The 25200-nt window shown below is 42.5% G+C and overlaps 1 pseudogene; it reads left to right on the top strand.

Moving 5' to 3' along the window:
* The first annotated feature begins 9656 nt into the window (after positions 1-9656).
* LOC121480229 lies at positions 9657-12681 on the top strand (annotated as a pseudogene).
* Positions 12682-25200: the final 12519 nt, after the last annotated feature.

The raw sequence follows: 25200 nt of genomic DNA, 5'->3' as shown, positions 1-25200 counted from the left end.
CTGTGGGTTGCTTGCTCCTTAGCTCTTCTGGGCAAGAATTCTTTTTTTTTTTTTTTAAAAGATTTTATTTATTTATTCATGAGAGACGGGGGTGGGGGGCGGAGCAGAGACACAGGCAGAGGGAGAAGCAGGCCCCATGCAGGGAGCCTGACCTGGGACTTGATCCCAGGTCATCCAGGATCAGGCCGTGGGCTAAAGGCTGCGCTAAACCGCTGAGCCACCCGGGCTGCCCAAGAATTCTTTTTTTTTTTTTTTGAGACTTTATTTATTTATTCATGAGAGTGCAGAGAGAGAGGCAGAGAGAGAAGCAGGCTCCATGCAGGGAGCCTGATGTGGGACTCGATCCGGGACTCCAGGATCACGACCTGAGCTGAAGGTAGACGCTTAACTTCTGAGCCACCCAGGCATCGTCCCTGTAGGCAAGAGTCTTATCTCTGATCTCTGGGTTCCAAGTTCCAGGTTGCAGGTTGGGTTCAGGAATGCTCCATATACTTCTACAGCAGCCATTCAGGTCAAATCACCACAGCACAACAGGACAAGATAAACTTTGCAAGTACATCTAAAGCCTGTGCTCACATAATTTACTATTTCATCATCATATACTGTTGATTAAAGCAAGTCGCATGACTATCCCACAAATCATTAGGACAGGGAAATAGAGTCTATGCGAAGTTGGAAGGAGAGTGGAGTGAATTTTTGTGGAACATAATGTATTACACCAAGATTTCCAGGAAAAGAGGCACAGAGGGGGGCAGGACACAGAAAAGCTAAATTCTGGCCATGATTAGAGATGGAAAAGCCCCCCCCCCCAACACTACCTATCAGGAGATAATATGGAGGACCCACCTCAGTGAGTGTAATGATAATAGTGATGAAATAATATATCATAAAAAATTCATTGATCTAAACTAGAGTGAAAACTAAAATACTAGAAATAAAATAAAATAATATATTTAAAAGCTATTTTGCAGAAATTAACAGGAAAAAAAGATTAAATAAAAGGATAGATTAGATTGGATTAGATTTAAGAGATGGATAAATCCAAGATTTTTTAAATTATTATTTATTTATTTATTTTTGTATATTTTTTTATTGGAGTTCAATTTGCCAACATATAGTATAACACCCAGCGCTCATCCCGTCAAGTGCCCCCTCAGTGCCCATCACCCAGTCACCCATCCCCCCACCCAACTCCCCTTCCACTACCCCTTGTTCATTTCCCAGAGTTAGGAGTCTCTCATGTTCTGTCATCCTCACTGATATTTCCCACTTATTTCCTCTCCTTTCCCCTTTAATCCCTTTCACTGTTTTTTATATTCCCCGTATAAGTGAAATCATACAATGTCCCCCTCCGACTGACTTCACTCAGCATAATACACTCCATTTGAAACCACTGGAAGCAAATGGTGGGTATTTGTCGTTTCTAATGGCTGAGGAATATTCCATTGTATACATAAACCACATCTTCTTTATCCATTCATCTTTCTATGGACACCGAGGCTCCTCCACAGTTTGGCTATTGTGGACATTGCTGCTATAAACATCGGGGTGCAGGTGTCCTGGTGATTCACTGCATCTGTATCTTTGGGGTAAATCCCCAGCAGGGCAATTGCTGGGTCGTAGGGCAGGTCTATTTTTAACTCTTTGAGGAACCTCCACACAGTTTTCCAGAGTGGCTGCACCAGTTCACATTCCCACCAACAGTGCAGGAGGGTTCCCCTTTCTCCACATCCTCTCCAACATTTGTGGTTTCCTGCCTTGTTAATTTTCCCCATTCTCACTGGTGTGAGGTGGTATCTCATTGTGGTTTTGATTTGTATTTCCCTGATGGCAAGTGATGTGGAGCATTTTCTCATGTGCGTGTTGGCCATGTCTATGTCTTCCTCTGTGAGATTTCTGTTCATGTCTTTTGCCCATTTCATGATTGGATTGTTTGTTTCTTTGCTGTTGAGTTTAAGAAGTTCTTTATAGATCTTGGAAACTAGCCCTTTATCTGATATGTCATTTGCAAATATCCTCTCCCATTCAGTAGGTTGTCTTTGAGTTTTGTTGACTGTTTCTTTTGCTGTGCAGAAGCTTTTTATCTTGAGGAAGTCCCAATAGTTCATTTCTGCTTTTGTTTCCCTTGCCTTCATTGATGTATCTTGCAAGAAGTTGCTGTGGCCAAGTTCAAAAAAGCTGTTGCCTGTGTTCTCCTCTAGGATTTTGATGGATTCCTGTCTCAGATTTAGATCTTTCATCCATTTTGAGTTTATCTCTGTGTATGGTGCAAGAGAGTGGTCTAGTTTCATTCTTGTGCACGTGGCTGCCCAATTTTCCCAGCACCACTTAATGAAGAGACTATCCTTTTTCCAGTGGATAGTCTTTCCTGCTTTAAGTTTTTTGTTTTTTGTTTTTTTTTTTTGTTTTAGATTTCATTTATTTATTTGAAAGAGAAAGAGAGCACACAAGCAGGGGGTGCAGGAAGCAGACTTCCTGCTAAGGGGCTGCTAAGCAGGGAGTCTGACATGGGGCTTGATCTCAGGACCCTGAAATCATGATCTGAGTCGAAACAGACACTTAACCACCTGAGCCATGCAGGAACCCCAATCCAGGATATTTTTGTATACAAATCTATGTGACTTCTTAAAGTATAATAAACAAAATCCAGAGAGTTGTGAGGGGTCTGAGAAATAATCAGTGGTATTGTGATTTTTTTAAAAGATTTTTATTTCTTCATGAGAGACACAGAGAGAGAGAAAGAGAGAGGCAGAGGCACAGGCAGAGGGAGAAGCAGGCCCACGCAGGGAGCCTGACACGGGACTCAATCCCGGGACCCCAGGACCACGCCTCAGGCCAAAGGCAGGCGCTAAACCGCTGAGCCACCCAGGGATCCGCCTGATATTGTGATTTATAATAAAAAATATATTTGGTCTTTGTCTCATTCCTGGCACAGAGCTCCTGAAACCCTTGTAAATTCCTAAGAGATAAGAGCCCTGGGAGAATCTTTTGTTCTAATGAGGCAACTCTAGGTGGGCTCCTGGATGGCTTCTGGATGCAGGCTGATAATATTAAGCTATGATTGGAAATTTGGAATTTTCAGCCTCATTCCCCATACACCAGGGGAAAGAGGCTAGAAATGGAGCTAATTATTGATCATTAAATACATGAGGAAGCCTCCATAAAATCCCAAAAGTATGGAGTTCAGAGTGCTTCCAGGGCTGCTGCACATACCCACATACCCCAATTCTACAGAGACAGAAGCTCCTGTGCTCAGGGTGCTCCCATACCTCACCCTACGTATCTCTTCATCTAGCTTTTCCTCTGTATCTTTCATCAAACTACTTAATAAACTAGTAAACATGTTTCCTTGGGTTCTGTAAGCCACTTTATTGAATTAACTGCACCTAAGAAGGGGGTCATGGGAACCTCAGACCTATTGCCAGTCAGAAGCACAGGTGACAAACTGGACTTGTGATTGGCATTTGAAGTGTGGTGGGAATAGTTTTGTGGGACTGAGGACTTAAGCTGTGGGATCTGATGCTATTTCCAGGTAGATAGGGTCAGAATTGAATTAAATGAAATCGTAGGACAGCCAGCTGGTGTCAGAGAATTGCTTGGAGTGGAGAAAAAACTCCCACACTTTGAAATTGGGTGCAGAATCTTAATCTTCAAAAATAACTGTCAACTATTCTTCTCAATCCTATGCAACACATGATGGTTCTCTCATCCAGATTGTCTTGTGGCTTGTTTTGACCAATGAACTATGGGCAAAGTTATACTGTGCAGTTATGCATTTTTCCTTTAAGGGGTCATCTTGAACATTTCAGCCTCAACTGAGCTCCCAGCTGAACGTAGCTGGAAGAGTAATCCTAGTCAATACCATATTAACAGATTTGCTATTCACTTCAGTCTAGCCAACTCACAGGATCATGAGAAATTCTAAAGTTTTTAAGCCATTAAGTTTGGGGATAGTTTGGTACTCAGTAATAGATACTTCATAGAGAAATTGGTACTGGGCATGGAGTTCAGTTACAATAAAAAGCATAAAATATGCAGTGTTAGCTTTTGGACTGGGTGGTGGGCAGAGAATGGACAGATACAAGGACTGTATATTGTAAAAGCCTGGAAAAGCAGTGAGGAGACTGTCGATAAAGACAAGACAAATATCAAAAATAATATTTAGTGGAAATTGGCAAAGATTTTATTACTGGAGACTAGAAAAAGAAAATCCCAAGTATGTAGTGGTAGAACAATTAGCAAGCCTACCATCTGAGTAGCTTGGAAGAGAAAAAGTATTCAGTGAACCTATAGATTTATTTGTGGAATGGAATATTACTCAGCAATTAGAAACGACAAATACCCACCATTTGCTTCAACGTGGATGGAACTGGAGGGTATTATGCTGAGTGAAATAAGTCAATCGGAGAAGGAAAAACAGTGTATGTTCTCATTCATTTGGGGAATATGAATAATAGTGAAAGGGAATATAAAGGAAGGGAAAAGAAATGTTGGGAAATATCAGGAAGGGAGACAGAACATAAAGACTCCTAACTCGGGGAAACGAACTAGGGGTGGTGGAAGGGGAGGAGGGCGGGTGTTGGAGGGGAATGGGTGACGGGCACTGAGGTGGACACTTGACGGGATGAGCACTGGGTGTTTTTCTGTATGTTGGTAAATTGAACACCAATAAAAATTAATTAAAAAAAAAAGATTTATTTGTGGAGATTTCCAGACAGAACATTAAAAGCATCAATTGGTCTCTTTAGCAACAACATATGATAAAGTATTACAAGAGAAAGAGGAGGGTAAAAAGGGATTGTTCAGTTTGCAAGTGGAATTTAAAGGACACACACAAGGCTGACAGCCTTTCCAGTAAGCAAAGATGTCTCAAGGCAAGAAATGTCTTCAGAACAAAGTCAAAATTCAGAGTTCCGCCAGTAAAACACAGTCACAATCAAGGCAAGTGCAGCTGTAAGACCTTTAGTTAAGGCTTCAAAACGAGGGATGCCTGGGTGGCTCAGCGGTTGGGTGTCTGCCTTTGGCCTGGAGACCCGGGATAGAGTCCCACAATGGGCTCCCTGGAGCCTGCTTCTCCCTCTGCCTGTGTCTCTGCCTCTCTCTGTGTGTCGCTCATGAATAAATAAATAAAATCTTGAAAAAAAAAAAAAAAGAACAAGACCTCAAAATGAGAGGGAACCTGGCTGGGTCAGTCAATAGAGCAGGTGACTCTTGATCTCAGGGTCATGAGTTCAAGTTCCATGCTGGGTGTAGTTCTTGCTTAAAAAAGGTGGGGGGAACACTTGGGTAGCTCAGTGGTTGAGCATTGCCTTTGGCTCAGGTAGTGATTCTGGTGAACCTAAGTGAATCTTAAAAAAAAAAAAAAAAGACTTCAGAATGACTTAAGGAAGTCTCTTGTAAATTCATAGATTTCTATGGAAAGGTATGTCTAAGAATCATAAGGGCATCATCCCATAGTAGCCTAATATGCCCCAAGTAGAGAAAGGGCTGTCTTTTTTTTTTTTTTTTTAGATTTTATTTATTAATTCATGAGAGACACACAGAGAGAGGCAGGCAGAGACACAAGCAGAGGGAGAAGCAAGCTCCACATAGGGAGCCCGATGTGGGACTCCATCCGGGGACTCCAGGATCACACCCTGGGCGGAAAGCAGGGAGCCAAACCGCTGAGCCACCCATGGATCCTGAGAAAGGGGCTATCTTGCAAACAACTATCAAAATGGCTTTTGAAGCTCACATAGAATGAACCCCCCCAAAATTTTTTTTAAGGTTTTATTTATTTATTCAGGGCTAAATCACTGAGCCACCCAGGGATCCCCCCAAAAAGGATTTACATACAACTTCCAAAGTCATTAAAAGAATTGTCCCAGCAAAAGCATCATTATCTTATACCAAGGGATAAAGTTAACTTTGAAAGAAGCCTCTGGGCCCAGAACTTTTTTTTTTTTTTTAATTTTATTTATTCATGAGAGGCAGAGAGAGAAGGAGGCTCCATGCAGGGAGCCCGACGCGGGACTCGATACCAGGTCTCCAGGATCACACCCCGGGTGAAAGCAGTGCTAAACCACTGAGCTACCTTGGGCCCAGAAATTCTGATGGAAGAAAGCAGGCTGTGAGAATTACTTATGGAAAAAGAATGATAATTTAGGCAGACCAAAGATCGCACAGAGGCCAAAACCAAGAATCCATAGAACAGTGAATTCAGAAAACTTTCAGAGAACAGAAGTAGGACCCATCTCTGGAGGTTGGGAAATGGCTACATGCATTTCCCAGATTTCAGATATGGACAGTGACTAGTACGTGTCTTCTATTTCCTGCTTTTAGGACATGAGCTTCTCTTGTAGTTATCCTATACTTTTCTCACTCATATATATAAGTGTAGTCAGGTGTAGGGTGTGGGGAGACAGGTGTTTTTAACTCACAGGTCTCCAGATCAAGATTAACTGAACCTGGGAAGTCTTCTCCACCTTTGGACTTAGAACAGATGACAAAAGCTTAGTTTTTGTTTTGTTTTTGTTTTTGTTTTTAAGATTTTATTTATTTGGGCAGTCCCGGTGGCTCAGCGGTTCAGCTCTTGCCTTCGGCCCAGGGCGTGATCCTGGAGTCCTGAGATCAAGTCCCACATCGGGCTCCCTGCATGGAGCCTGCTTCTCCCTCGGCCTGTGTCTCTGCCTCTCTCCCTCTCTGTGTTTCTCATGAATAAATAAATAAAATCTTTAAAAAAAATCACCAAATTACTGGGGTGGTTTATTATACAACAATAACTAATGAAAACAGGATATATGAGAATATTTTTGGGACGGTGGGACACATTTAAGGAAATAATGACAATAATTAAGGCTTCAAACCTGTTGAATTTGAGATAAGAGTGGGATATATAAACAAATGTTCTGCTATCAAATTTATAATGCCTTTAAGAAGAGTAAAACAAGATTATATATTTATATAACATCTTAACCAATTTATGCAATTATTCACTGCTAATCTATTATGTGCCAGGGGTTGAAAGATAATGTATTTCAAGAGACTTAAACTATTTTAGCCAGTTAATAATTTCTGAATATTTTTGTAAATACTGGTAGCTTCTACCAATGAAAAGTAGGCATGACTATTTCTCTACTCTCCTCCCTTCTTAACAGACTTTATATCAGTGGTATCAAGTCGTAGACCAAATTCTGACAAATGCATAAGATATAGGAATGGTCTTTCCTTGACGTGAATGCAAAATTCTAAAAAAAAAAAAAATAGGGATCCCTGGGTGGCGCAGCGGTTTGGCGCCTGCCTTTGGCCCAGGGCGCGATCCTGGAGACCCGGGATCGAATCCCACGTCAGGCTCCCGGTGCATGGAGCCTGCTTCTCCCTCTGCCTGTGTCTCTGCCTCTCTCTCTCTCTGTGACTATCATAAATAAATAAAAAAATTAAAAAAAAAAAAATTAAAAAAAAAAATGACTGCAGAATTCTATTGAGAAACATATATTAAGATGGTAAATCAAACCAAAATCATAGTATTAATATTTTATGGTAGGTTTGAGAATATGCTCTTCATCTTTGGTTTATTTTAGTGTTTTCAGGGGTTTGAAAGATTTAATATTTTATAGATTATCCTCATGATTCTAATATGAAAAGCTTCATAGGGGCAGCTGTGTGGCTCAGTTGGTTAAATATCCAACTCTTGGTCTTGGCTCAGGTCATGATCTCAGGCTCCATGATCAGTGCAGATCTCAGGCTCCATGATCAGTGCAGATTCTTTTCCCCTCCCTCTTCCTCCCCCTGCTTGTGCTCATGTGCTTTTTCTTCCTCTTTTAAATAAATAAATAAATAAATAAATAAATAAATAAATAAATAGTAAAGAAGAAAAGAAAAAGACAACATCAAGTGCTGGAGAGACTATAAAGGAACTTAGGTTTATAGATTTCTGGAGGGAATGCAAATGGTGTGACTGCTTTGGAAAAGTTTGGCTTATTTTATTTTTTTAGATTTTTAAATTTATTTGACAGAGTGAGAAAGCTCAAGCAGGAGGAAAAACAGAGGGAGCCTGATGCAGGGCTCAGTCCCAGAACCCTGGGATCATGACCTCAGTCGAAGGCAGACACTTAACTGACCGAGCCACCCAGAAGCCTGTAGTTTGGCATTAAAAAAATTTTTTTAAAGATTTTATTTATTTATTCATGAGAGGCACACAGAGAGAGGCAGAGACACAACACAGACAGAGGGAGAAGCAGGCTCCATGCAGGGAGCTCAATGTGGGACTCCATCCCGGGACTCCAGGACCGTGTCCTGGGTGGAAGGGAGGCACCAAACCACTGAGCCACCCAAGGATTCCCTGGTATTTTTTAATTTTTAATTTTTAATTTTATTTATTTATTTATTTATTTATTTATTTATTTATAAGATTTTATTTATTTATTCATGAGAGAGAGAGATAGGCAGAGGGAGAAGCAGCCTTCATGCAGGGAGCCTGACATGGGACTCATCCAGGGTCTCCAAGATCACATCCCAGACTGAAGGCGGTGCTAAACCGCTGCGACATCGGGGCTGCGCCCTGGCATTTTTTAAAAAACAAAGTTAAGCATACATTTATAGCACAACCCAGCAATTCCACGTTGGTATTTATCCAAAGGGAATGAAAACATTTCATTTCATTTCATACCTACAAAAGGACTTGATCCTGAATATTCAAAGCAATTTTATTCTTAATAGCTCTAAACTGGACCCAACCCAAATGTCCATCACGAAGTGAATGGAGGGGTGCCTGAGTGACTCAGTCATTTGGGTGTCTGACTCTTGATTTCAGCTCAGGTCATGATATCAGGGTCGTGAGATGGAACCCCAAGCCGGCTCCATACTGGGCATGGAGTCTTCTTCCCTCTCTCACTGCCCCTTCTCCCCTTCCCTCTTAAAAAAAAAAAAAAAAAAAAAAGCTAAATGGATAAGCAAACAGGTTTCCTTTTATTGCTAAGTAGCATTTCATTGTATGGATGTACCATTGAACGTACTGTATTTCCTATTCTATCTCTCTCTAAACTAACTAAATAAATCTTTAAAATGGCTATACCAGGGTGGCTCAGTTGTTAGAGTATGTGACTCTTTTTTTTCCCCCCCAGGTGCCCTTGGCATGTGACTTTTTTTTTTTAAGATTTTATTTATTTATTCAAGAGAGACACACAGAGAGAGGCAGAGACACAGGCAGAGGGAGAAGCAGGCTCCATGCAGGGAGCCCGATGTGGGACTCGATTCCAAGACTCCAAGCTAACGCCCTGGGCCAAAGACAGGTGCTAAACCGCTGAGCCACCCAGGGATCCCCTGGGCATGTAACTTTTGATCTGAGGTTTGTAAATTCGAGCCCCACAGGGGATAGAGAAGTTACTTTAAATAAACTTCAAAAAAATAATAAAATGGCTCTACATTTTGCACTTCCACCAGCAATTCCTGTTATGAACTGAATTGTGTCCCCCCACTCAAATTTATGTGTTGAAGCCCTGACCCCCCAATGTGACCATATTTGGACATAGAGCCTTTAAAGATACAATAAAGGGGGGGTGGGTCGGGGCGCAGGGGGGCAGAGCAGCCTGCTCTGAGGCGGCTGGTGGTTGGGGGGGAGTTGCGAGGGGGGTGCTCAGGGGAGCGGGAGTGGGGGGCGGGGGCGGCGTGCGCGGATGATGGCCAAGTCTTCGGACAAGCTCTACTGGGTCGAGTACGCCTAGGGCGGGCGCGCGTCTTGCAAGAAATGCAGCGAGAGCATCCCAAGGACTCGCTGCGCATGGCCATCATGGTGCAGTCACCCATGTTCGATGGAAAAGTCCCATACTGGTACCACTTTTCCTGCTTCGGTCGGCCACTCCATCCGGCACCCCGACGTGGAGGTGGACAGGTTCTCTGAGCCCAGGTGGGACGACCAGCAGAAAGTCAGCAAGACTGCGGAGGCTGGAGGCGTGACAGGCAAAGGCCAGGATGGAGGAGACGGCAAGACAGACAAGACGCTGGCTGACTTCGCAGCCGAATTCGCCAAGTCCAACAGAAGCACGTGCAAGGGCTGCCTGGAGAAGATAGAAAAGGGCCAGATATGCCTGTCCAAGAAGACGCTGGATCCAGAGAAGCCCCAACTAGGCATGATTGACCGCTGGTGCCACCCAAACTGCTTTGTTAAGAACAGGGAGGAGCAAGGGTTCCAGCCTGAGTAGAGCACCAGCCAGTTCAAGGGCTTTGGCCTCTTCACTCCAGAGGATAAAGAAGGCCTGAAGAAGCAGCTCCTGGGAGTCAGGAGTGAAGGGAAGAGGGAAGGCGGTGAGGTGGATGGGATAGATGAAATGGCCAAGAAGAAATCTAAAAAAGAAAAGGATAAGAACAGTAGGCTTGAGAAGGCCCTGAAGGCCCAGAACGAGCTGATCTGGAACATCAAGAATGAGCTAAAGAAAGTGTGTTCTATGAATGACCTGAAAGAGCTGTTCATCTTCAACACGTAGCAAGTGCCATCTGGGGAGTCTGCGGTCTTGGACTGAGTGACCGATGGCATGGTGTTCAGTGCCCTCCTTCCCTGTGAGGGAGGAATGCTGGGGCCAGCTGGTCTTCAAGAGTGATGCCTACCACTGTACCGGGGATGTCACTGCCTGGACCAAGTGTATGGTCAAAACATAGACACCCAGCCGGAAGAGTGGATGACCCCAAAGGAATTCCAAGAAATCTCTTATGTCAAGAAATTTAAGATCAAAAAGCAGTACTGGATATTTCCCCGAGACCAGTGCCCCAGTGGCAGTTGCACCCCTGCCGTCTACTGCCTTGGCGCCTGCTGGCATGAACAGCTCTGCTCCACCAGGTAAGCTGTTATCCAACATGAAGATCCTGACTCTTGGGAAACTCTCACTAAACAAGGTTGAGGTGAAGGCCATGACTGAGGAACTCAGGGGAAAGTTGACGGGCACAGCCAACAGGCCTCCCTGTTCATCAGTACCAAAAAGGAGGTGGAGAAGATGAACAAGAAGATGGAAGAAGTGAGAGAGGCCAGCATCCGAGTGGTGTCTGTGGATTTCCTTTGGGACGTGTCCAATTCCACCAGGAGCCTTCAGGACTTGCTCTCCACCCATGTCCTGGCTCCCTGGGGGGCCAAGGTGAAGGCGGAGCCAGCAGATTCTGCAGCCCCTAAAGCCAAATTGGGAACTGCGTTCTCCAAGAACAGCGAGGGCCCCGTCAAGGAGGAAGATGTCAACAGATCTGAGAAGAGAATAAAATTAACTCTGAAAGGTGGTGCTGCTGTCAATCTGGATTCAGGTCTGGAACACTCTGCACACGTCCTGGAGAAAGGTAGGAAGGTGTTCAGTGCCACCCTAGGCCTGGTAGACATCGTGAAGGGAACCAACTCCTATTACAAGCTGCAGCTTGTAATGACAAAGAAAGTAGGTACTGGATCTTCAGGTCCTGGGGCCATGTGGGCACCATGATTGGCAGCAACAAACTGGAGCAGGTGCCATCCAAGGAGGAAGCCATGGAGCACTTTATGAAATTGTATAAAGAGAAAACTGGGGATGCCTGGCATGCCAAGAACTTCACAGAGCATCCCAAAAAATTCTGCCCTCTGGAGATTGACTATGGCCAGGACGAAGAGGCAGTGAAGAAGCTGATGGTGAAGCCTGGCACCAAGTCCAAGCTCCTCAAGCCCATGCAGGACCTCATTGATGATCTTTGACATAGAATGTATGAAGAAAGCCATGGTGGAGTATGAGATTGACTCTCAGAATATACCCTTGGGGAAGCTGAGCAAATGGCAGATTCAGGCTGCGTACTCCATCCTCAGTGAGGAGCAGCAGGCAGTGTCCCAGGGCAGCAGTGACTCCCAGATCCTGGATCTCACAAATTGCTTCTCCACCCTGATCCCCCACGACTTTAGGATGAAGAAGCCCCACTCCTGAACAATGCGGATTGTGTGCAGGCCAAGGGGGAAATGCTGGCCAACCTGCTGGAGGCCTACAGTTTGCTCAGGGGTGGCTCTGATGACAGCAGCAAGGACCCCATTGACATCAACTATGAGATGCTCAAGACTGACATTAAGGTGGTGAACAGAGATTCTGAGGAAGCAGAGACCAGCAGGAAGTATGTTCAGAACACTCACCCGACCATGCACAACGCATATGACCTGGAGGTAGTTGATATTTTTAAGATCCAGTGTGAAGGCGACAGCCAGCACTACAAGCCCTTCAAGCAGCTGCATAACCGGAGGTTGCTGTGGCATGGGTCCAGGACCACCAACTTCACGGGGATCCTGTCCCAGGGCCTCTGGATAGTCCCTCCCACCCAGGCCTGTGACAGGCTACATGTTTGGTAAAGGGATCTATTTTGCCAACATGGTCTCCAAGAGTGCCACCTACTGCCACACATCCCAGGGAGACCCCATAGACCTGATCCTGCTGGGAGAAGTTGCCCTTGGGAACATGTATGAACTAAAAGCACACGTCACATATCAGCAAGCTACCCAAGGGCAAGCACAGGGTCACAGGTTTGGGCAAGATGACCCCTGACCCTTCCGCTAGTATTAGTCTGGCTAGCGTAGAAGTCCCTCTTGGAACTAGGATCTCCTCTGGGGTCAACGACACCTGCCTGCTGTATTACGAGTACATTGTCTACAACTTCACTCAGGTCAATCTGAAATACCTGCTGAAGCTCAAGTTCAACTTCAAGATGTCCCTGTGGTGAGCTGGGGCGAGAGGCTGAGGCATAGCCCGGTGGCAGGGATGAGGATGCCCAGCACCCCGTACTGCCTGACCGGGCCAAGGCCGCCGCCCCACCGCCCGAGATCCACCTCCACTCAGTCTCCTTAGGAAGGATTTTCTACGAATGTTTGCTCACGTGTTAAGCGATGTTTGCCCACTTTTCAAATCCCTTGTTTGTATGGGTCTGGGAGTGGGGCATGGGTGGGGTCCCCCTGTGGCCAGCACCCTGGTGGGGACGACTGACAGTAGAAGAGGAAGGGAGTTCTAGACTAGTCCTGCAGGAAGAACCAACCGCGTCACAATGTCTGCCTTACTCACTGGCTTCCTAGGGGGTGGGGGGAGGTGGGGGTGGAGGGAGTATTCCTTCAGCCCTTCTAAGTGTTCACGTTTAGTTCAGTTTTGGAAAAATGTTATGCATTTATTTTGAGGTAAAAATAGAAACTAATTTCATACTAAAAAAAATTAAAAATATGTAATAAAGGTTAAATGAGTTCATGAGGGTGAAGACCTAATCCAATAGGACTAGTATCCTTATAAGAAAAGAGACACTAGAAGTCCACACACACAGAGGAAAGGTCTAGTGAGGACACAGAGATAGGGGAGTGATATTTTGGCCATCTGCAAATTAAGAGAGGCTTCCCCAGAAACCAACCCATCAGCACCTTGATTTTTGACTTCCAGCCTCCAGAACTGTGAAAAAAAAAATTGTTGTTTTAAGTTTCCTCGACATATTCTGTGATAGCAGCCAGAGCAGACTAATATAGGTATATAGCAGCATCATTGTGGTTTTAATTTTCATTTTCCTCGTGATTAATAATCTCATACCTCTGTTTGTATATTTATTTGACATCTCTAGCTCTTCTTTTTTTCTTTTTAAGATTTTATTTATTCATGAGAGACACAGAGAGAGGCAGAGACACAGGCAGAGGGAGAAGCAGAGGGAGAAGCAGAGGGAGAAGCAGGCTCCATGCAGGGAGCCTGACGTGGGACTGGATCCCGGGCCTCCAGGATCACACCCTGGGCTGAAAGAGGCACTAAACCTCTGAGCCACCCAGGAGTCCCTGCTCTACAATTTCTTAATGTTAGGATCATTGTTTTTACCATGATTCTGTGAGTCATCAGCATTTGTATTTGCATATTCTTTGTAAAAATTCAGTTTCAATGTTGAAAAAATTTTTAAAGATTTTATTTATTTATTTGATAGAGGGATCCCTGGGTGGCGCAGCGGTTTAGCGCCTGCCTTTGGCCCAGGGCGCGATCCTGGAGACCCGGGATCGAATCCCACATCGGGCTCCCAGTGCATGGAGCCTGCTTCTCCCTCTGCCTGTGTCTCTGCCTCTCTCTCTCTCTGTGACTATAATACATAAATAAATAAAAATTAAAAAAAAAGATTTTATTTATTTGATAGAGAGCACAAGAATGGGGAGTGGCAGACAGAGGGAGAGGGAGAAGCAGACTCCCTGCTGAGCAGGGAGCCTGATGCAGGGCTTGATCCCAGGACCCTGCTGAAGGCAGACACTTAACCAACTGAGCTAAATGGTGCACTTCTACTTTTGTAAGTAAATAAAAAATCAGTCAATAAAAAAATGAGTAAGGATGCGTGGGTGACTCAGTCTGTTAAGCATTCACTTTTGGCTCAGGATCGAGCCTCACATCAGGCTCTGCTCAGTGGGGAGCCTGCTTCTCCCTCTCTTGTTCCCCCTTCTTGTGTTCTCTCTGTGTCAACTAAAATCTTTTTTTTTTTTTTAAGATTTTATTTATTTATTCATGAGAGACACACAGAGAGAGGCAGAGACATAGGCAGAGAACCAGGCTCCTCGAGGGAAGCCTGATGTGGGACTCAAACCTGGGACTCTGGGACCACGCCCTAAGCTGAAGGCAGATGCTCAACTGCTGAGCCACCCAGGCATTACCCACCCCCTTTTAAATATTTTATTTATTTGAGAGACAGAGTGTGCAAGCAGGGGGAGGGGCGAGAGAGAGAGAGAAGCAGACCCCCCACTAAGCAGAGAGAGAGAAGCAGACCCCCCACTAAGCAGTGTCATGATCCCATGACACTGGGATCATGACCTTAGCCAAAGGTAGATGCTTAACCTACTAAACCACCCAGGTGCCCTGTCAAATAAAATCTTAAAAAAAAAGATCAGTGAAATTAATCGAACAGTCATTTGATCCAATGCATCATTAGTGATAGGTAAGTGGGCTTTTTACACCTGCTCATGTTAAATTTTTATCTTTCAGCATAGTCTTTAAAAAATGGTACTCACTTTTGAAGTAGATGCCAATGCTTCTTCAAGTGATTTGTCTTCTGGATTTTCAGTAGTCAGTACTATCATTAACTATGGCCCCCATGTAAATAGTGAATGTAAATAGTGCCACACACATTGTGCAAGTTACTATTCCATCATCAATGGAAATAGAGTACTTAACTTTTCACTAAACATACATGTTATGGTTGAGTTACGTTGTGTTCTTCTCCAAGATTCATATACATTGAAGTCCTAGTCTCCAGTACCACAGAATGTGTTCTTATTTGGGTCTGGGGTTTTGCAGATGTAATTAGTTAAGATACAGTCATACTAGAGTAGGGTGGCCCCCTAATCCGGTATCACTGGTGTCCTTATCAAAAGGCTAATTCTGGATATAAGCATGCACACAAGAAGAATATCATGAGAAGATAAGGAAAGAGATTGGGGTGGTGTTTCTAAATGCCAAAGATTACTAGCAAACCACCAAAAGCTAGGGGACAGGCATGGAATATTTCTCTTAAATAGCCCTCAGAAAAAAAACCTACCCTCCCATACTTCTTTTTAGACTTCTAGCCTCCAGAATTGTGACACAATAAATTTCTGTAGTTCAAACTGCCAAGTTTGTGGTATTTGTTATGTGGCAGCCCTAGAAAACTAATAATTGAGTCCATGTGTTAGAGGTAACCACATAATGGGAAGTTCTCTTTATTTACTATCATGTAGAAGAAAATGCTAATTTAAAAAGGAATAAAAATGTGACATTTGAAGTTTATATATGTATTATTAAAACTTAATAGTATTGGGGCAGCTGGGTGGGTCAGTCAATTGGGCATCTGACTCTAGATTTTGGCTCAGGTTGTGATCTCAAGGTCATGAGATGCAGGCTCCACGTTCAGCAGGAATTTGCTTGGATGTTGTCTCCCTCTAACCCTTACCCTATTAGCTCTTCCTCTCTCTCTCAAATAAATAAATCTTTTTTAAAAAAACACAACCCCCCCCCCCAAAAAAAAATTTAGTGTCCTTTTGGGACTCCTGGCTGGCTCAATCAGTAGAGCATGGGACTCTTGATCTTGGGGTTGAGAGTTAAAGCCCCGCATTGGGGATTGAGTGTAGAGATTACTTAAAGATAAAATCTTAAAACAACAAAAAAATCAGAAATAAAATATTAAAAAACCAAATAATAAATAAAATAAAATTCCCCTGGCAATATACCCACTTCATGCCCATTCCTAGGGAAGACTGCTCCCACCATCTTATCCTTGGCACACCACTGATCCACATCCTTGTCTAGTGCCTTCCTACATTGATTCTAAGCTAGACCTTATGATTTGCTTTGGCCAATGCAACATTAGTAATCATGATGAAAACAGAGGCTTAGAAAAACACTTATACTTTGGGGCTAGCTCTTTATTTGTAGTCTTGAGATTGCCATGTGAAGAAGTCTGGACTAGTCTGCTACATGGGGGATCACATGGCCCTACCAATAGCAGCACTTACAAGACTTGTGAGTGAGCCCTTTTTTCAGTTCATCCCTGATCAGGTTACCAGATGACTGTAGACAAATGAGTAATCCTAGGTAAAAGAAGCAGAAGAATCTCCCACTTAAGCCTAGCCCAAATTGTTCTGATCCATGAATTATGAGCAAATAAAATGGATGTTGTTCTAAGCTACTAAATTTTGGGGTTGATTTTTATGTAGCAATAGATAACTAAAGCATCATCATAAAGATTTTGGCTTTTAGTCCAAATGAAAAAATGGTTTTATGAACTGAATTGTGTCTTCTCCCTGCCCCCCCCTCCCTTCACATGTTGAAGTACTAACCCCCCCATGCGACTGTATTGAAGAGAGAGGAAAGTAAGGTTAAATGAGGTCATATAGGTAGGGCTCTAATCCAATAGTATCAATGTCCTTATTAGGAAAAAACACCAGAGATCTTCCTCATATTTTCTCTGACATGTGAGGACACAGTGAGAAGACAGTCTTCAAGCCAGGAAGGGAACTTTCACCAGAACCCAACCAGGTTGGCACCATGATCTTAGATTTCTGGTTTCTAAGACTGTGAGAATATAAAGTTCTGTTGGTTGAGCTATGTAGTTTATGACATTTTGTTATGGTTGCCCACGCTGACTAATACCTATAGGAAGATAGTTTTTGAGCCAAGGAGTGACATGATCTGATCTTTCAAAAAAATTATTCTGGCTGCTACTATGAAGAAAAAACAAACAGAAAACCCATAGGTAGCCAAGGGAAGAAACAAGAAGACCACTTAGAAAGGTGGTGGAATGATCTAGGTAAGATATAATAGAGGCTTGGACCACATGGGTGGTAGCTGTGCAGATGATGAGAAATGGTAAGAATCTGATTTCTGAATCTAGAAACAAGGTTGCTGACAAAATGAATGTGAGGTACAAAAGAAAGACAGTCAAGGATGGCTCAAATAATTTTTGCCTGAGCAAGGAAACAGATGAGATCATTTAATGAGAAGGCAGAGAATACAAACAGCAATTTGGGGAGGATCTACTAGTAAGATCAGGAATTCTGTTGGAAAATATTAGATTTGAAATACCTATTATGTTTCTGCACCCAATATTGATGTGTGGGTTTTCCCCCCCACAATTCCTTTTTTTTTTTTTTTTAAAAAGATTTTATTTATTTATTCATGAGACACACAGAGAGAAAGGCAGAGACACAGGCAGAGAGAGGAGAAGCGGGCTCCATGCAGGGAGCCCAATGTGGGACTTAATCCCGGGACTCCAGGATCACACCGTGGGCCAAAGGCAGACGCTCAATCACTGAGCCACCCAGGCATCCCTCCCCCCACAATTCTTTCAATAACAGCTGGGTACCCTAAAACCTAACTCATTTCTGACACTATCTACTTGATAATAGTCTCAGATCCCATGGGATAAAGATTCAGTCCTACAAGACTGCCCTCCCCCTACTTCAGATTGCAGTGCAAATCCAGGTTGTCACTTCTGTTTCTGACCAAATGACTATAGGTTAGAGATTTCAACAACCCACTCCTTGGGTTTGATTAACTTGCCAGAGTAACTCATATATTTAGAGAACCATTTGCTTGCTAGATTACCACTTTGTTATGAAAGGATAATTCAGGAGCAGCCAGATAGAAGAGATGCATAGAGCAAGGTATGTGGGAAAGAACATGGAGCTTCTGTGTCCTCTTCAGGAGTGCTACTCAAATTTCCATGTGTTCACAAACCTGGGGACTCTGGCCCTGGTCTTTAGGGTTTTTTTTTTTTTTTTAATTTTATTTATTTATGATAGTCACAGAGAGAGAGAGAGAGAGAGAGGCAGAGACACAGGCAGAAGGAGAAGCAGGCTCCATGCACCAGGAGCCCGACGTGGGACTCGATCCCGGGTCTCCAGGATCGCGCCCCAGGCCAAAGGCAGGCGCCAAACCGCTGCGCCACCCAGGGATCCCATGGTCTTTAGGGTTTTTATGAAGACTCCAATTCTGTAGGCACGATTAAATCACTGGCCATAGATTTAACTTCCAGCCCCCTTCCCCAGAGTTCAGGGGGATAGGACAGAAAATTCCAACCATCTAATCACCAGGTTGGTTCCCCTTGCAGGCAGCACCCATTCTTAGATGCTTTCCAAAGTCTTCTTATTAGCATAAACTTGGGTGTGGTTGAAATAGGTTTGTTTTGAATATCAAGATAAATCATTCTTATTACTCAGGAAATTCCTGATTTTTAGGTGCTCTAGGCCAGAAGTGAGATGAAATCCAAATATACATTTCTTGTAAATCACAATATCTATACACATCTAGTCTACAGGAGAAATATTCAGGCTGGAGACATAAAATTAGAAGTCATGAGGATAGATAATTTAAAGTCACAAGACTAAGGATTTTCTACGAACTTAGAACAAACTGAGAAGGGAAAATACCAAGATTAAGTCCTGGGACACTTGAATGTTAAGAGCAACTCTCAAATTATGATTTGTGGCTCCATGGGGTTCTCTGAGATTTTTCTATGGGGTCCTGGAGGTCAGACCTATTTTTGTAATAATACACAAACACTATCTGCCTTTTAAAAATAATGGTATTAAGAATCGCACTGAAAATACAAAAACAATGGTGGGTAAGTCTGCTGCCACTTTAGCACAAATCAAGACAGTATCATTGAACTCTATTAGAAGCCTTTGTACTTTTCATCACTGCTCTTGTAGTTAAAAGTACCAGTTTCATTGAAAAATGTTCTTGAGGAAAGAGTAAACATTACTCATTAAATCTCAACCCTTAAGTACATATTTAACATCCTATCAACACGGAAAGTCTTTTTATAGCACTTTTAGTACAAGCCAAAGAACTATGCTTATCTTAAAGAAAGACACTTGTGTCATTGTTGAACTAAACAATATTATTCATGGAACACAATTTTTATTTGAAAAAAAATGGCTAACAGAAAAAAATTATGCCTTTTCAGACTTGGGTTCTTAATAGACATTTTCTTGAAAAGGAACCAAGTGACCTTGGCACTTCGAGGAAAACAACTGATGGCATTTGTTGGCACTGATAAAATTTGTTTTTTTTTTTTTTTTATTTTTTTTTTTTTAATTTTTATTTATTTATGATAGTCACAGAGAGAGAGAGAGAGGCAGAGACATAGGCAGAGGGAGAAGCAGGCTCCATGCACCGGGAGCCTGATGTGGGATTCGATCCCGGGTCTCCAGGATCGCGCCCCGGGCCAAAGGCAAGCGCCAAACCACTGCGCCACCCAGGGATCCCGGCACTGATAAAATTTGAACTTTTAAACAAGACTTATACTTTTGGAAGATTTATTTATTTATTTTTAAAGATTTTATTTATTTATTCATGAGACACACACACACACACACAGAGGCAGAGACACAGGCAGAGGGAGAAGCAGGCTCCATGCAGGGAGCCTGACTTGAGACTCAATCCTGGGTCTCCAGGATCACACCCTGGGCTGAAGGTGGTGTTAAACCACTGAGCCACCCGGGCTGCCCTAATTTTGGAAGATTTATAGCTGCTCCTGAGCTTGATAGGTTCCCAATACTTGTTTGATGAGATGGGTGGTGATAACAGCAAATCTGATTGTTTTAGATATCATATGAGATGTGTAAATATTTGGAAGATCTGCATAATTCAGGGAAATATTTTCTTTTTTTAAAGATTTTATTTTTTTAAGCAATCTCTACACCCAATGTGGAGCTCAATCTCATGACCCTGAGATCAAAAGTATCATGCTCTTGGGGCACCTGGGTGGCTCAGATGAATCAGTGTCCGACTCTTGGTTTTGGCTCAGATCATGATCTCAGGGTCCTGAGATGGAGCCCTGGTTACGGGCTTCATGCTCAGTGGGGAGTCTGCTGAGATTCTCTCCCTCTGTGTCTGCCTGAGCCCCTCAGCCCCTCAGGCTCTCTCTCTCTCAGGTAAAGAAATAAATCTTGAAAAATAAATACTCCTTCTTTTTCCAAATACATACTGTATGAAGTCAGATTTTCTTCATTTGCTTCTGGAGAAGAGGAAGGTGATGGTATCTAGAGAGTACTGGTTGAAGACTTTGCTTTAAATGAGTGAAAAGTCCCTCTTCTGTTGAAACAAGAGGTAGTAAATAGAGGATGAGGGCAACTGCAGACAAATTTGTAGGTGCAGAAGCAGGAAACTGAAGGAGTACCAATCTGATGGCTTCTATTTTCACTTAGAAGTAGGAGGTGACGCATCTGTTGAGATGAGGGGGTGAAATGTTTGGAGGCTTTAGAGGAGGAAAAAAAAAGTGAAAGGCTGAAGAAAAGAGAGCTGACTTGGGAAATTAGAAGGAAGTCTAGGTAATGTTGAGTTTCCAGGTGGGGTTTAGGATCATGCATCATCCAATGCACCAGTCTGTACAATTGTTGGTTTTTCCCTAGCAAATATTTGACAGTCCAGGTGTTAGTACAGAGATTACAGGCAACAGACCTGCTGGACAGGGGTAGGTAAGTTTTGTTTCTGTAAAGAGATAGATAGTACATATTTTAGGATTTGTGGGCCAGATGGTCTCTATCACAGCTATTTAACTCAGCCTCTGTAGTGTGAAATCAGTCATAGACAATGTGTAAATGAATAAGAATGACTATATATTCAAATAAAGCTATATATGGACACTAGAATTAGAATTTAATACAATTTTCATGTGCCATAAAATATCCTTATTTTGAGTTTTTTAACCAGTTAAAAATGTAAAAATAATTATTAACTTGTGACCATAAAAAATAGGCAGTAAAAAAAAAAAAAAGGCAGCAGGTAGATTTGGTTTGCCCATAATTTGTGAATCTCTGCACTAGACTGTGGCAGATTAGAAAAAAGTTGCACCCTCAGGGAAAAACTACCTCAAGACCTTGAATAGAGTCTGGGTTGGTTTCCATTTCCTCCCTTTGTAGCATGTTCTTGTGTAATGTATAACGTGCATCTATTTATTTATTTATTTTTGAGCAGGTTCCACGTGCAACATGGGGCTTGAGCTCATGACCCTGAGATTGAGAGTTGTATCCTCTACTGACTGAGCCAGCCACGTACCCCAACATGCATCTATTTATATCATGGTCCTTACAGAGTCTATCAGGTAATATGACAAAAGGAAACTAAGTATGGGAATTGAGATTGATACAGAATGTCTGAAGTGATGCACAGCTGCAATATAAACAGGATAGAAATAGAAGTGAAAGTGGAAAGGAGCTCATAGGCGTCCATATCAGAGTGTCAAGGGCAATTAAGTCTTGATGAGCTCAAGGGACTGATGGATAACGGAGTGACTAAGGGAAGAACTGGAAGGAAGATCAAAGTCCTAGAGTGGTATGTTTGCATGTAAGATTTTAGAGTGAAGGAACTCTGGGTTAATAACAGGATATGGATGGCTCACAGGGGTCAAAGTCTTTTATGAGAAAAAGGTAATGACCAAGTTGTCAATAAGTGACAGTACCAACAAAGGTTAGAGTTTGATGTCATGAATCATAAAGGAACAGAAAGATCTGAAATGTAATGAACTGAAAATGGTTCAAGGACAAAGGGAAGATCCATCAGTGCTCTAACACATGCCTGACATTCTCTGGTCATCTTCCTTCCAAAAATTAGCTCCCAAGCTTTTGCTCCTGTACTCTAAGGAATTAGGTTCTTCAAGATCCTTTTCTTCCCTTCCATAGAACTGGTCTGGCAGGAAGACAGTAGTGAAGAACCTTAGATGATAACAGGTGAGGGAGCAGAAAAGTTTGGTATAATAATTTTTGCTTTGTTATGTTCATATTTTTCACCTGCCTACAGGAATCCAGTTGAATGTATTACATTCTTCTTAAGCTCAGTATGTACAAAATGGAATTTAGTTTCCTCTTTGACACACTCTACCCTTTCCCCTAACTAAACTTTTGCTTCCCCTTGAGTATACTCTGAGACAAGGGCCAGCCCTCATTGACACAATTCCTTTCATAGCAATCCTTAACCCATCCAACTGTCTTTATTGCCACTGTTACTTCTCTGCTTCAGACTCTCATCATCTCTCACATAATAATTTCAATAATTTCCTTAATAACTCTGACTTTATTTGCAATTTTCATAAATTGTTCATTGTGGATTTTTTTGAATTTTGATTTTTTAAAAAAGATTTATTTATTCATTCATGAGAGACACAGAGAGTTCATTCATGAGAGACACAGAGAGGCAGAGACACAGGCAGAGGGAGAAGCAGGCTCTGTGCAGGGAGCCAGACGTGGGACTTGATCCAGGGTCTCCAGGATCACACCCTGAGATGAAGGCAGCGCTAAACCGCTGAGCCCCCTGGGCTGCCCATTAATTTTGATTTTTTTTTTTTAAATATTCATTGGGGCACCTGACTGGCACAGTCAGTAGAGGGTATGACTCTTGATCTCAAGGCCCTAACTCTGAGTCCCATGCTATATATAGAGATTACTTAAAAATAAAAATCCTAAAAAAGTATATTGCATTAAAATATCATTTATCTTGTTTAGTGAGCCTTTTAGTTCCTCCTCCTTAAATTGTGCATACAAAGCAAATGCTTTCTTTACTCACTTCACCCTTGTCCCAGCCCTACTTCCTACTACCACTATCTTGTCTTTTTTATTTTTATTTATTTATTCATGAGAGACATAAGAGAGAGGCAGAGACACAGGCAGAGGGAGAAGCAGGCTCCATGCAGGGAGCCTGACATGGGACTCAATCCCGGGCCTCTAGGATCCCACCCCAGGCTGAAGGCGGCGCTAAACCGCTGAGCCACCAGGGCTGCCCTCTATCTTGTCTTTTGTAATCTGTTTTCCATTCAGCAAGGACAGTCAACTCAAATACATGTGTAGTGATGCCACATTTCTGCTTAAAATTCTTCAATGAAACCCTCTCAGGTTAATTCAACAAGACCTGCCTGTCCTTGCTTACCACGATTTCTGGTTTCTGCTTACTATTTTAGCCTCTTTTGTAGATTTCCTCCCCCTCATTACACATGGGCACATAATGAACACATTGTTTTTAGAGCTTAACATGTATTATTTTATCCTATATGATGAGGTGGGGTAAATACTCTTATTTTACAGCCAAAGACATTTAACTATAAAGTTCTGTAATTCCCCTCATCTAGGTCTGTTTTAAGCTTTTTCAAATGTTTCCACTGCCTGGAAGATTCTTCAATCTCCTAATCTAGTTACTTCCTATGGTAGGCTAAATAATGCCCCTTTGCCCGCGGAGACATCCACATCCTAATCCCAAGAAACCCTTACCTTACAAGGTAAAAGAGATTTTGCAGGTATGATTAGGTTGAAAATTTAAGAATTTTGAAACGGGGTGATTATCCTGGATTATTTGAAGGGGTTCAATGTAACCACAAAGGCCCTCACAAGAGGGAGGCAGGAGGATCAGAGCGAAAGAGAAGATGTGATATGGAAGTAGAAGTCAAAGTGATGCCATTGCTGAAAGGGGGCCAATGAGCCAAGGAATGTATGTGGTCTATGGAAGTAGGAAAGGATAAGGAACAGATTCTTCCCTAGAGCATCCAGAAGGAATATAGCCCTGTGACAGCCTGATTTTGGACTTCCAGTGTCCAATGACCAGAAATTTGAAAGAAAACAATTTGTGCTGTTTTTTTAAATTGTTTTTTTTTAAAGACTTTATTTATTTATTCATGAGAGACACAGAGAGAGAGAGAGACATAGACAGAGGGAGAAGCAGGCTCCATGCAGGGAGCCCGATGTGGGACTTGATCCCGGGACTCCAGGATCACGCCTTGGGCAGAAAGCAGGGGCCAAACCGCTGAGCCACCCAGGCATCCCCATGTTTTTTTTTTTTTAATTGTTATATAATTGACATATAACATTACATTAGTTTCAGGTAAGCAACACAATTATTTGATACTTATATATATTGTGAAATAATCACCATGATAAATTTAATTAACATCCATCACCACACATATATTTCTTTTCTTGTGATGAGAACTTTTAAGATCTATTCTCTTAACAACTTTCAAATATACAATACAGTATTATTAAGTTATAGTCACTAGCTGTACAAATATATCTTATTTTAAGCCACTATGTTTGTGGAAGTTTGTTACAGTAGCAATAGGAAACACTTCCTCAGGGAAGCCTTTTTTTTTTTTTTTTTTTTAAGATTTTATTTATTTATTCGTGAGAGACACAGAGAGAGGCAGAGACACAGGCAAAGGGAGGAGAAGCAGGCTCCATGCAGGAGCCTGATGTGGGACTCGATCCCGGAACTCTGGGATTACGTCCTGAGTCAAAGGCAAAGGCCCAACCGCTCAACCACTGAGCCACCCAGGAAAGGGAAACCTTTTTTAATCCCCCCACCCCAAACTGGATTAGCCATTCCCCAATGTTTGCTCAATTCCTTGTCCTTGCCTCTCCCATAGCATTTGACTTGATGCATTGCATTTCTCTGTTAGAAGCCCATCTCTATGTCTAGGCTGTATGTTCTAGACATAGGGCTCATGTTGTTCCTCTTTACCCCAGAGCCTAACTTAAAGATACACACTTAAGGCTCAATAGGTATTTGTTGGATAAATGAACGAATATGACTTCTCAATCAAAGAGGGCTAAGATAATGTATTTATATTAAAATCATTATGTCGTGGCTATTTAGTTTGAAATGGAACTGAACTTGTCTTCCTAGCAAGAAAAATAAAAATAAAAAAGGCACAGAGTGGACTTTTTCTTAAGTGCCCATGAAAATAAAAGGAAGAAGTGGTTACCTCGACAACCGTGAGAAATCT

Source organism: Vulpes lagopus, chromosome 21 (genome assembly GCF_018345385.1).
Source record: "Vulpes lagopus strain Blue_001 chromosome 21, ASM1834538v1, whole genome shotgun sequence".
Classification (NCBI taxonomy): domain Eukaryota; kingdom Metazoa; phylum Chordata; class Mammalia; order Carnivora; family Canidae; genus Vulpes; species Vulpes lagopus.
This window is presented reverse-complemented; position numbering and strand designations above follow the sequence as displayed.